This window comes from Protopterus annectens, chromosome 2.part0 (genome assembly GCF_019279795.1).
Source record: "Protopterus annectens isolate FY-2018-M chromosome 2.part0, PAN1.0, whole genome shotgun sequence".
NCBI classification, from domain to species: Eukaryota; Metazoa; Chordata; order Ceratodontiformes; family Protopteridae; genus Protopterus; species Protopterus annectens.
Genome location: NC_056728.1, coordinates 253,739,852 through 253,753,619, shown reverse-complemented (window position 1 = coordinate 253,753,619; position 13,768 = coordinate 253,739,852).

The window sequence follows — 13,768 nt, the reverse complement described above, 5'->3', positions numbered from 1 at the left end:
AGTACCCCCTTGATTTTGGGTTCAAGAATGTTTCAGTCCCCATTTTTAGAGGGGTAATTAACTGCACATTTTCAATTAATTCAATCAACTCCACTAATTATTGTGAAACATAAAACATATAACTGAGTTTCCAAACAGATAGGCAACAAAAGAAAAATAAAATGCAATTCTGCTCATGTAATTAAATTTAGAGATGCTAATGTAATTACATTTAGAGATGCTAATCTTTTCATAATATTCATCTTCTTCCCTTACTAAAATCACAGAGTTTGCATTTTTTGCTCCAGTCTCCATTTTAGATATCTTCTGCTGTCATTTATAAAATTCTTGATCTGGTCTTACAAGCCATAGTTCCAGTATCATAAGCCATACTGTTTTGAGGTTCCAGCAAACAGGTCCCATGACAAACAGCCAAGGTTTGAGTTAGAGACTACAGCTGGCTGGGGGGGGGGGGGGGTTACCACTACAAAAGCATGGAAAAATGTGCACTGTTGTCATGTGTGCATATGCAAGCTGGACTGGTGCCATACTTGTGTGAATAATTAAAAGTTATGGTGCATATGCACCCATAACTTTACATTCCATGGATGTAATAATGAAGTATGAGCCTTGAGCATTACAACACCCCAGCCCTATGCAATAATAGTTATTGAAACTTGTCACTGCTGTTACCCTGCCTACAATTTTTGTGTATGGTACATGGGTACACCCCATTTTGTAGCTGAAGTGAGAGTAGCATCCAACAGTCAGCAAAGAACAATAGTTTTCAAGTAATATTTGGTGACTCTTCTACAGCCATTGATACCTGGGCCTCAGCTCCATTTGTCATTATATGTTTGGTGACCTGATGTTCAGCAGGTTGACATGTGACCGTACCTCCAGTTCCCAGGATTGTCATTAGGTTCACATATACTTTTCAACCTATTAGCAGAAGGAATCTGGATAACAAAGCCAAAACTTATGGGGAAACAAAAGCCACAAAATAAGGACAAATTTTAAATACTGCTGTTATAAACTTAAGTTGCAAAAAATAGCAGGTTCTGCATTAGTATGTATTTTCTAATGGATATGAAGTCTGAAATTCAAATATCTGTCATTATTTCATGAATTCAGCCATCAATAATTTACCAAAAGTCACAGATTTTATGATAACCAGACCAAAAATATGAGGCAAAAATCTGGACAGTTGAGAGATATGGTTCACTTTTCTTTACATGCTATTTTTAATTTTACTTATAGATATGGCTGTCATATTAGCAGAATTCTATTATTGACCTGTCTCTGTTTCATTCATTTGCACAAGCAAGCATTTTAACTTGACTGAAGCCTAATGGAATACCTATTTATTCTTTGGTTAAGCATATTTTGGAAAAAACAGGTTCTAGTGCAACCAAAAATAAAAATCATTGGGTGCGCTTTTCATATACCTTTACTCACTTCTGCCCCATTTGCAACACAGCCATTGACTAATTATCCTTAGAGAATGGGCAAACTGTACATCAGCACCCAGACTGGAGAATGAACGTTCTCCACCAGGGTATTAATGTACAAGTAATGCCCACTGAAAAATTAGTCTGCCACTTCACGGTAGCGTATCGAGCTGCCATGGAGCTCTGATAGAAATAACCCAATGGCTGCCATTATTTTAAGTTTGCTAAGCAGCGTTTCTGCTGTTTAGCAAGTGTAAAATGTAAAAAAAAAAAAAGAAAATTAAAAAAGGTGTGTGTGTATGTGTGTGTGTGTGTTTGTGTGTGTGCGCATGTGCATGTGAGTGAAATCGAGATTGAGTGAGCTATTATTTTACACTTGCTAAGCAGCACTTTTGCTGCAAAAAAATAAACAGAAAAAAGTGTATATGTGTGCATGTATGTGTATGAGTGTGTTTATGTTTCTGTCTGTGTGTGATTGAATGCATGCATGAAAGTAGAAGAGACTGTGTGTCTATATGCATATGTATGTGAAAGCAGAAGAGACTGTGTATGTATGAAAGAGAGTGAACAGTGAGCTTGATCGAGCCGTTATGTTGCACTCGCTAAGCAACTCTTTTGCTCTTTAGTGAGTGTAAAGTAAAACAGAAAAAAGAAACTTTAAATAACAAAGCGTGTGTGTGTGTGTGTGTGTGTGTGTGTGTGTGTGTCTCTGTGAGTGAGAGTGCATGCATGTATGAAAGCAGAAGAGACCGTGTGTGTGTGTGTGTGTGTGTGTGTGTGTGTGTGTGTGTGTGTATGTGTGTGTTTGTGAGAGATCTAGAAGAGTGAGAGCAATCCCTGGCAGCAGCACCAGTTAAGAAGTCTGCATACCTCTCGACATACCTCTCAACTGTACAGATTTTTGCAGAATGTCCAGAGTTTTGCCTCATCTGTTTGTTTTTCTGGTAAATCGCTGGCAAAGCATTGAGAATTGAAGTCAGAAAATAATGACAGGCATTTGAATTTCAGACTTCATTCCCTTCTGAAAATGCATGCTGTGACGACCATACCCTGGCCCAGCAATCAAGGAGCCTCAATCCTCACCACTAACACCAGGGAGGTCGTCTCCTAGAAGAGGAAAGGATAACTAATACACACAGTAACGTACAATTTCCCTTAAGTGCACACAGAGATCACAGTCAGTCTGGGGCTGGTTGCTCACTTGCTCACCAGGTCCCCAATAAGACTCCCCAATGGCACAGCTATAGGGTCCAGGTCTCAGCCTAGCTGGCCAAGCTAAAACCTCCAGTACCCTCTCTGTCCAACCAGTGCTTCGTGTCCCTGCCCAAGTAGCGGACACAACACACACACACTTTGAGAAGAGGTTATACAACCACACAAACCCTACTGGGAAAAGGCTGGCACAGGTTCTCCAGCTGTGCCCCTATTACCTAGACCATACGGTAGTAATTCCTGCCACCACCCAGCTAATAATTATCAGATAGTAAAAGGCCCTTAAAAGGGTGTCCAATTACTACTGTGTAATATTATAATCCAATGGTAGTATGACTAAACAGTCAAGGCTTAATTTGGAGTGACAGACAGTGAAATCTGTAAATATGTAATGTACTTTAGAGGTTAAATTATCTCTACATAAACCAGCCACAGGTAAAGGTTTTAAAATATTTAATAATAAATAATTAAAACAATTCAAAACTACTACAGTATAATGCTACTCAAGTTCAGAGATCACACAGAAACCTAAAACAATATCGTAGGAAAGATCTGATTTCAAAGAAAAATACTTAGTCTAACTTTCTTCTAAGTTTAACTATTCCTAAGAGAAATCACAGTGCTATAATCCTACTTACATACATAAAGCATAAGCAGTACTGGGTTAGATATCCAAGATCAAAATGCTTCCCAGTCTCTCACTCAACAATAGTTTTTAAAACACTAACCAACAGCTCTCTAAGGCCCTCCCAAATTACATCATGTTGACACTTGGTCTGGAGTTCCCAAGCCACAAACTGCATTATTTAGCAAGCTAACACCTGCTCAGGAGACTACAACAATAAAAGGCTTTTCACATACACACTCTAGCAGAAACCAGAGCAATAAAGCACCTTCCACATGTAAATTCTGGCCCTTAACTTTAACCTTAAAACAATGGGCATGAAACCTTCATCCAAACTCACTGGAGCCGACTTGTAAAACATCAAAGAGATTCATAAGATCTTTTCAACTTCAAAAGACACATTTGAAATGCTTGGCTTGGTTTTCCTTACAGCAAATAGCAATGCTGCAACAATCTTGAAGTTCACATTTTACAGTGTTTTCTTTCATTTAAAAACACAAGCCTGTATTTTACATTTATTTATACAATTGATAGAATTATGTATCAAATTCTATTTGACTAGGCTGGCAGCCTTCACCCATCTTCCTCCAGTCTTCACACATGTGACTGCAAAACCTGTTATTCTATCAACTTTCTATGTTTGTAAAAGCAATATTTAAAAATTGTCCCTATTGCTGGGCCTTTGTTTCCCCAGTATTTATAGCTTTGTCCAGATTTCTTGTTCTATGATGTTGACAGGTATGCCTCTTGACCTCTTACCTCAACATATGATTTATATATTTTTGATATAAAATGCTTCCTCCAACACCATTAACATACACTTTGAAACATTAAGTGGAGGAACTATTTTGCATCAAAAATATATTAAAAAAATAATATAGTACTTTAAAAAGTAAAACACAACAATTTTACAGACAGCCCATTTTCTAAGCACAATAATGCCCTCTAGGGTGTGTGTTAATGTGTAATTAACACCCTACCAGGGGTGTAGAATCACGATGCCTGTGGGCGTTAATTAAACATTAACACACACCCTGTCAGGAATTATTGCTTGCATAACCCCTTTAAGTTGTATGCCCTGTAAATTCTATGACTACCTTAAAAATTCTTTAGACACTGAGAATCTATTTCATTATAAACTCTCCCCTTTTCATGGGAGCTGGACGAAGAGGGTAAAGAAGGTAAAGAGAGGAAGAGGCTGATGGAAGAGGAAGGCTGGGAATGAATACCATACAGCTTGCCCATGCTGTCAGTCTAAGCTCTTTTAGCCTTACTCATTTAATTAGTCCTTTTTACCTGTTAATTAATCATTTAAGCACTGTTCTATAGTAATAAAATCTATTGTCTGTACTCTTCTCCTTCCTTCTTGAAGCACTGAGAAAAAAGAAAATGTTCAATATTTTAATGTACACAGCCCTAAAATACAACCCTAATTCAGTGTTCAAACCTCTAACACTTCACATCTGAAATGCACCCACTTAGAATGTTTTATTCTTTGTGTTTGTCTTACAAGAAATAGGTCAGTATTCAGTTCAGTGTATAATACAGGAAGAAATAATCAAAACAGACATATTTACTCTTTTTCTTTTTTTCTCGAGGATTTCAAGAAAAATCAACATTAACAACTCATGTTATTCTACTCTAAGAAACAGCATCCATTATCATTAACCATACTTAAAGAAGTCCATAGTGTTAGAATATGTTACACTTTACTTTTAGGAACTATACCCACTGCAGCCATTGTCCTTCCTTTTGTGCTGACCAATGTTTAAGTGGATGAATGCCCACATCCTAAGACTATTAGGCTTTGTTTTCAACTGTTATATCTTGTACTAAACAGTCATCAAAATCTCTTCACTATAATCTCTCAGATTAATTTCTCTAAGTCTTTTAGGTTTCTAATACCATGACAGGAATGGACACCATTCCTACATCAGGGTACAATTAAAGTTCATTAAATTAGTATTGTTTCAATCTTTGATGTTAGCTCAAAAGTGTTCTATTTGCATGTGTTCATGTTTTATTGACGATCATTCATCAGTTCCCAAATATTTATACACTCCCTCCTGCTCAAGTTTCTTTATATCACATTCCTGTCCCAGACTGATATTTTCTTGGTGCTGCAGCTTTCCTGCATTAAATGTTGCTTTTGTACATTTATCAAGACTAAATGTCATTCTTATATTATCTGAGAAATTTTTAACCACTTGCAGTTGTGCTTTCAAGTCCTCATCTGATGAACTACAGAGTTTTAAGTCAGCTACAAAAAGTAGATGAGAAGTCTTTAAACAATGTCATTTTTTAGGTGCCAAATTATAACTCTGGCCTAATCTGTTAACTAAACAGCTTAAAGACTTAAGGGCAAGACTAAAAGGCAGTGGTGACAACGAAACACCCTAGAATATGCCCCTTTGAATTTTTATTCATGGTTGAATAATTTGCCCTTTGTCATGGCTTTACTGCAAAGTTGTTTCCTACTTTTTCATGGTCACTGTAATGTAACTGAGCAATGTGGGGTGTATCTTAAACATCTATACCATGGATGTGGGATGCTGTCAAATGTTTTTTTTTTTTTTTTTTTTTGTAATCTATCCATGGTATACTTAAAATTATTGCCCTTTTTACAATTTCCTGTTATGATTTTATTTGGCAATAAATGATCTTTTGTTCCATATGACATTCTTTTGTTACCCTTTTGTTCTATTTATATAATTTTTATTCTAAATTACTTTAAACTCTGTCAGCATCAATTCCATTATATAGTTCATATATCTAGGGAAGGCAAGTTATTGTTCTATAGTTTTTAGGCCAGCTTTCAGGTTCATTCTTAAAAAGGAGCACCATTTTTCCTGCTGTTATCCAGGGTGGTGTTCGTTCAGGATGTGCATTTAAGTAATTGTTACTCAGGGCTAATTTTTTGTGTAAAGTTAATACTTTTATCCAAAAGTTAGGTACTGCATCTAGGCCTGGGGTTTTCCAATTAGGAGCTTTTCTTAATTTTATTATAATTTCTATAGCTGTCACTTCATCCCATTCCATATATTCTACATTAGAAATCTTTACTGTTTATTTTAATTTTTCTCTTCATTCAGCATCTTTATTATGTTCTACAGTGTCTTCATAAATATTTCTCCAAAATGTGACTATTTCTTCTCTTTTTGATGGTGTTTCTGTTACTTTTGCTTTGTTTCCAAGTTTTCTATAAAACGTTTTTGAGTCATCAATTGCTTATTTTACAGTTTTTGTTTATATTTATCTGCATATCTTCTACATGTACCAGCCTGTGCTAATATCTTTAGTTTATTATTTGCAACAGTGTATGATAGTTCCAGGTCTGTTCTAATACTGCACTTTGCTTTTATCACATCTATCTTTCTAAGTATTTTTGTTGATCTGTTCCTTTTCTAAAGCCTTCTAACAGTGACACTTCTTGTCTTAATTGCTTTTTAGTTTTCTCTATTTGATGCTTCCATGGTGGCAATTTACTTCCTCCGTCCCTTCCCTTATGGATCTACATTCTTCCATTAAGACATTATAAATTTTATTGCACAGTGACATATCTTATTTATTTCTATAATATCACCATTTCTCTTAATAATCCTAATTACTGTGTTCATCTGTTTTACCAAACTTCTAACATTTTAGATCTTATTTACTTTCTGTAATCTGTTTCTTTCATCTTCCTCTAGCCTAAAAGCACCTTCTTTGCTCTCTACTTCCTACGAGTATTCAACCGAAAGTTCCAGAACATCTTCCTGTGGCGTATCCTCTTCAGATGCACCCTGCTTCATCTGCTGCTCCTTCATATGGGAACTCAGTGACGCATCACTTTGCAACATTGCCTGCTTCAGAGTTGCCACTGTTTCCTGCTCCTTCCTTGCTGTGCAACTTCAGATGGACTTTTGTACTGGTCACTTACAGAAGGCTCCAGAGCATTATCATGTGACAGGTCTTCAGACACCTTCTGTTTCAACTATTCTCCTCAATGTGGGGACTTATTGTTCCATCATACTGTGACATAACCTGTGCTGGATTTCCTACACTAAATAATTCACTTCACATATAATCCATAACTTCAGTTTCTATTTGTTTAATGTCTCCATTCCTAATCCTCTTTCCACATTCCTCCTTTGTTTTCTTATTTTTTGTATTGTGAAATTTTCCATGTCTGCATGCCCTTCCCTGCCTTTCTCTTCAAATATCTTTGGTGTTGCTTTTTATATTGTTTAGTTTTGGTTTCTCCTTTGCATAAAGATTGCACCATATTAAATCTCTTTTTTTTCCATGTCTGAACTTCTGCTTCACCTGTTTCTCCTTAATTTGGGGACTCATTCCATCATGCTGTGACATAACCTGTGCTTGATTTTCTACACTAAATCCTTCACTTCACAGATAATCCATGACTTCAATTTCTATTAATTTAATTTCTATCTTACTAATCCTCTATTGTCCATTTTCTCTTTATTTTCTTATTTTTTTGTATTGTGAAGTTTTTCATATCCAGATGCCTTTGTTGCATTTCTATTCAAATGTCTTTGGAGCTGCTCTTTTGTTTTGATTAGTTTGGCTTTTTGTTTGCATAAATATTGAACCATATCAGATCTCAACTTCTTTCCCATGTTCATGTTTCTTTTTCATACATTTCAAACATTTCTGGCGTCACACTTTCTCTTTCACTTCTTTTTCCAGACAGCCTTGTCTATGTAATGTTTTTCATGAATCTGTTGTATTGATGAATGCAGTTTTTGTTTGAAACCTTTGACATTTTTTGTGCAAGTATCTAATTTCTCGCTTAATCATTCTAACTATCTTTTATCTACAAATTCTTGGCTTCTTGTATAACAGTAACAATACATAATTTCTTCCTTATCCTCAATAGTCCACTCTGTTATCTTTATAGCTCTTTTTTGGCCTTTCAGTTTTTGTGAATTTTGTGGGCTACTACTTCATTCTACAAGGGGGGAGGGCATCCTCCCCCTGAGCCTGGCCTAATCCCATTGTAGGAATGTTTCCATGTCTTCAGGATTCCACACAGCCATTTTTTTTAGACTTGGCACCATTCTGTACACCAGGGTTGGGCATTTTTTTTATCCTGGGACCTGTGCACCTAGCTGTCTTTTTTATTTTTTAACCTACTTCTCTCCATGATATATACAGCATAAAAAGTTCAGGCTATATATCAGTGTTGTCATGATGAGATTTTGTAAAAACAGGGTTCACCACTTGAAAGTACTCACCAAGAACCAAGACTTGAGGATGAATTCAGTTCCAACAGTACTGCTCTCCCTTTTTTGGTAATTTCATCATCTCTCCATTTGGACTCTAAGAAAGCATTTGTCATGTTTAGGGAGGTAAAAATAAAATAGATTAGTCATTTTGCCATATATAACCCTGGCTGGACCAAATTTCCATAAACATAACAAACATAAGAACAACAATAGAAAACACTGGCAGTGGGGGCAGGACGTAAAAAAGGCTGTTTTTTCCTACTCATTAAGAAATGTGGAAAAGGTTGTATCTTAAAGTCTACTGTCTTTATTTGATGAGCACACAATAACACAACTTAACCCTACTTTACAAGATGACAATTAATTTTCTAAGAACCATTGCATTCCAGATGAGCTTAGCATACTAGCAAAGAACAAGGCAACAACTTCAGACAACACGGTGAATGCTGTGTAACAAACTTCGTGAATTATTCAGCAAGCTTATTTTCTGGCCTTTACTTCCGTATTTGTTGCTTAGCCTATCTCTTAGCCATGCTTTCCACGAATCATGAAAATCCAATGGGATTATATTAGAAAAACAACTTTCAGGAGTGACCATGAGTATCTCTGCTTACTATATAAACATATGGGTACTGAGCTACAGTTTTCTGTATACAGTCTTGGACTCCACATAGCTTCTCAAACTGATATAATTCAGATTATTTTGTGTTATAATGTTTTTATCAGGATGTAGTTTACGTCACTGAACAAACCTTAAGTATAAGTTTTTTGGCCAAGACTAGTAGGATAAATACACAATACGCCATATATATTTTTTAATGGTTTACTATTAGAATGACGAACGGCACTTGTTCGAACTGCAATTGTGCGAAACAGTAACTACGTGTACAGCAAATGTCGAATGATGGATTGTCGACTTGAGGAAATATCGAGTGTGAAACCATTTCGTACAAACGTAGTCGATGTAATATATGCGGCAAACGCAGGTGTCGCACAAATACGTACGGTGTAATGTCTAGACCTCATAAGACGTCATCCCGTATTACTAAGTGACTGTACATAGTGGTCAAACTAGCAGAATGCAAGCGACGACACAGGTAATATATGAAGGGGTGAGCTTATAGCGTGTCTGGAATCATGCAATGTGAGAATATGTCAGATAAAACGGTAGAGTGAACCAGCGTGTGAATGGCCATGCAGTGCGTCTATGTACAAGGTGCTGTCGTACACACTGTTCAATGTTAACGTTGTTAGCCACAAATTGTATATAGATATAGTTAGTATACCGTGTTACATATACGTGGTATGTGTACTATGACAGTAAGTATAGTGTTTATAAATAGTGAGGTAGAGCAGTTAATGTTGTCAGGTATGTGTTTGTTGGCAGGTTGATGACGGCCAAGCAACGGGTGCATATCCAGGCACACTCCGGCATGTATATAGCACCGTCAAGTCCCAGAAAGGAAAAGACATGCTACAAGTTGACAGCTATTTGTATTATTTAGAAAAAGCGAATGGTGATAGGAAATACTGGTGTTGTTGTCTGAAAACCACTGAGAAATGTAAGGGGAGGTGTGTAACCGAGTCCACTGTGGATGGTGAAATGTTGTTAAAAAGCACCGCTCATTTCCACGCACCAGACACTGGTAAAGGGGAATGCATGGAAATCAAAGAAACACTTAAAAGAAAGGCAAGACACTCAACAGATGATCCTTGCAGGGTGGTGTCTGAGGTATTAGCTATATGCTCAACAGACATCACTGTAGATTTACCTAACACTAACGCACTGAAACAACTTGTTGTGTGAAGTAGACATAAAACGAATAGGAGGAATTACGGGGATCGCATTAATCTGAAGGAACTAACAAGTGACATGATACCCATCAAGAATGGTAGTTTTATAGTGAGACATTCATCCGGAGATTGTGATACGTCCCAATTCGTGTTAATAACTACAGCCGGTAATCTTACATTGTTGTGTAATGCTGAGTTCTTTATGGTAGATGGGACATTCCCTATACGAACACCCGATTTCAAACAACTGTACAGTATCCATTGCAATCTAGAGAATGCTGATAAGAGAAAGTCTGTTCCTGTGGTGTACGGCTTGTTGGCCTCCAAAACAGAAGCATGCTACAACTTATTCTGGGCGAATGTAGTACAGTTATGTTCAGAACATGCTTTACAGTTAAATCCAACCATGATACTGAGTGATTTCGAGAGGGGGGCGGTAAATGCCATCGCACAGCACTTTCCAGAATCACTGTCTAAAGGGTGTTGGTTTCATTTTTGCCAGATAATCTGGCGGCAAATTCAGAAATTACACCTAGTGTCTGCATTTGGGCAGTGTAGACAGTTCTCCAGCTTGTGCAAGGAAATACCTGCGTTAGCATTCCTGAGGCATGACGATGTTGTACCGACCTTCAATGATATTGAACTAGAATTTCCTGAGAATGGAAAGCCGTTGTGTACCTTTTTCAAAGAAAACTATTTGTTAGGTAGACCGAGACGGTATGGCATGCGAGGTAATACATGTGAGAGATTACCTCCGCTATTTGATCTTTCATTTTGGAACCATAGCGATACCTGCATGGACGGGTTTCCCAGATCACAAAATATGGTGGAGGGTTGGCATCGACGTCTCCGTAGCCTCCTAGGGAGGAAAAACCTATATATCCACGATATTCTGCATGCTATACAATTGGAACAAAACCATGTGGAAGATCTACTGTCCCGGGTATTACTATGTCTGCTACCGTCACCAAAACATAAACGGCTCACAGACAGGGAAGAAACATTTAGGAAATTGTTAGATAAATGGGATACATTCACTTGTAGGGGCTTTACTGCACTTGTTGCTAAACACTGTTCATTTTAGGGTTTGTGTCTTACGACTCTGTCACTTTTGCTGTAGGGGATATGCGTATATGTACACCGCGGTGGGGATGTGGATGTCATAGCTATGTTGGATGATGTGGGAGAGGTCGTGGGTCATATCCCACTGATTCCTGTTGATGTCATCTACGGTATATGAGACTGTATTTAGTATTCATCGAACGTGATATGTATTGTCTTACTTTCACAAGGTTCACTTCACTGTGCACATTTGGAACAGATGTCGAGAAGTTCTGAGTTTCTACGTGTTGAATACGGTCTAGCAGCACTCTGGTATATCTGCTGCGCTCTCATTGAAAATGCTATGCATTACACCTGTGGTATGGCGGAATGTTATGATACCATGCGATGTGTAATGGACCGTGCGGATTGTGTCACTAGCAATGCCTGAATACACAACGGAAAGCTTCGATATCGAAAATGTCGGGCGTTCGCATTTCGACATTTTCGGTGCTATGAGTCGGGATTTCCTGCATTCGTATGCGTGTGTTTCGGTCTTCTGGTTCGTTTATGGGTACATTCGCATATGTGTTGATCGTTCATCTAATAGTAAACCTTTTTTAATATGGAGACAAAAGATAACCCACCACCCCCACCCCATGCTGAAGGTTGTACTCCCTGAATCTTATTATTACTAGAACTTACGTAGAGGTCAACAAACTTTGGGTAAGTTATAATTCCTTAAATGAGTTGTCCATTCAGTCTGTTTCAACAGAATGGATTTTGCTGAGTAACTGCTCAATTGAACAAAGGTACACCCACTAAGGAATATTAATTTAATTTTCATCATCTTCATAGTTTCATAGTTTCATAGTTTAGTACTAGGCTATCTGCCCTGGGACATTTATAAGCCTAGCTATAGTGATGTGGCTTTCGCCACCCCATGTGATGGTACAAAAGTGTACAGAATAGATTTAGAATACTGTGCCTCTGTCTAGTAGTGACACAGTGAAGACCCCCTTACATAATATAATTAGTTTACTGTGCCTCTGTCTAGTAGTGACACAGAGATGACCCCTGGGGTAAACCTACGATCTCCCATCCACTCGTCGAGATTTCTCTTGAAGAGAGTTAGTGAGGGGCTCTGCCTAACATGAACTGGGATTCTGTTCCAGAGTATGGGAATCTTCTGAGTTACGAATCTATCCCTCCAGCATGTCCTATTCATATTTGTGCTGAGGTTTAAATCTTTAGCTCTCGTGGTTCTGATGGATTTGGATTTTTTGAGGTGGAGCATGTCCATCAATTCCTGATTGGACATGGCCTTGTACGTCAGGCACAGATCACCTCTGAGCAGGAGGTATGCTACTGAACAGAGCTGGAGTTTCTTTAGTCTGGCAGCATATGACATATGTTGGAGACCCTTGATCCTCTTGGTGAGGTACTTTTGGGGTCTCTCTAGCTGTTGCAAGTGCCGGATGAGGTACATACCAAATGGGGCACTGTACTCAATCATGGGCCTGAAAAGGGAGGAGTATAGGTTCATAGGTTCATAGATTAGTACTAAGCTAACTGCCCTTGCGAGCCATTTTAAGCCTAGCCAATTACCCCTTGTGAGATTCAAACCCTATACCTTGTGTTTGTAAGGCAAACACCTTAACCATTAGGCCATCCTCCCAACCCCTGTATAGGGGTACAATGACCTCCTTTGATCTGGATGTGAATCCCTTCATGATAAGGTGGGCAAGGAAGAAAGTCTTTCTAACCACTTTGGCAATGTGGGTGTCAAATGAGAGGTCACTATCGACTTGGGTCCCCAGGTCTCTGATTACTTTTTCCGTACTCAGTGGGCTACTGTCTATGTGATAATTTGTGGGTACTTTGTTTTTCCCAAAGGGGATGACTATACATTTTTTGGCATTTAGTTTAAGGTCATGACTCCGGCACCAGTTGTCCGTTTCAGTGAGGCCTTTCTGTAGGATGTATGTGTCGGCTGGTGTATCGACTATGGCGCCTAGTTTGCAGTCATCTGCGAACTTTGTCAGCCACAACCCTCCCATGTTTGCTTTCACATCTGAGAAATAAATGCCGAACAAGAGGGGTTCCAGGACAGAGCCCTGTGGGACACCACTTGTAACTGGCTTTGAGTCTGACATGGCTCCAGCGATTTTGACTTTATGGGTTCTATCCTTTAGCCAGTTTGCCACCCATCTTGTGACATATGGATTTACATTTAAGCTGTTGAGCTTGTCTATGATGCCAGAGTGGGGTATTGTGTCGAAAGCTTTAGCCAAGTCCAGGTAGGCTGTATGGACTGCTTTGCCCTCATCAATGGCTCTAGTGACTGTTTTGAAAAAGTCAATCAGATTCAAAAGGCAGGATCTGCCCTTTACAAAGCCGAACTGGGTGGGATCAAGTGTCTGTAAGTCCCCAATGTC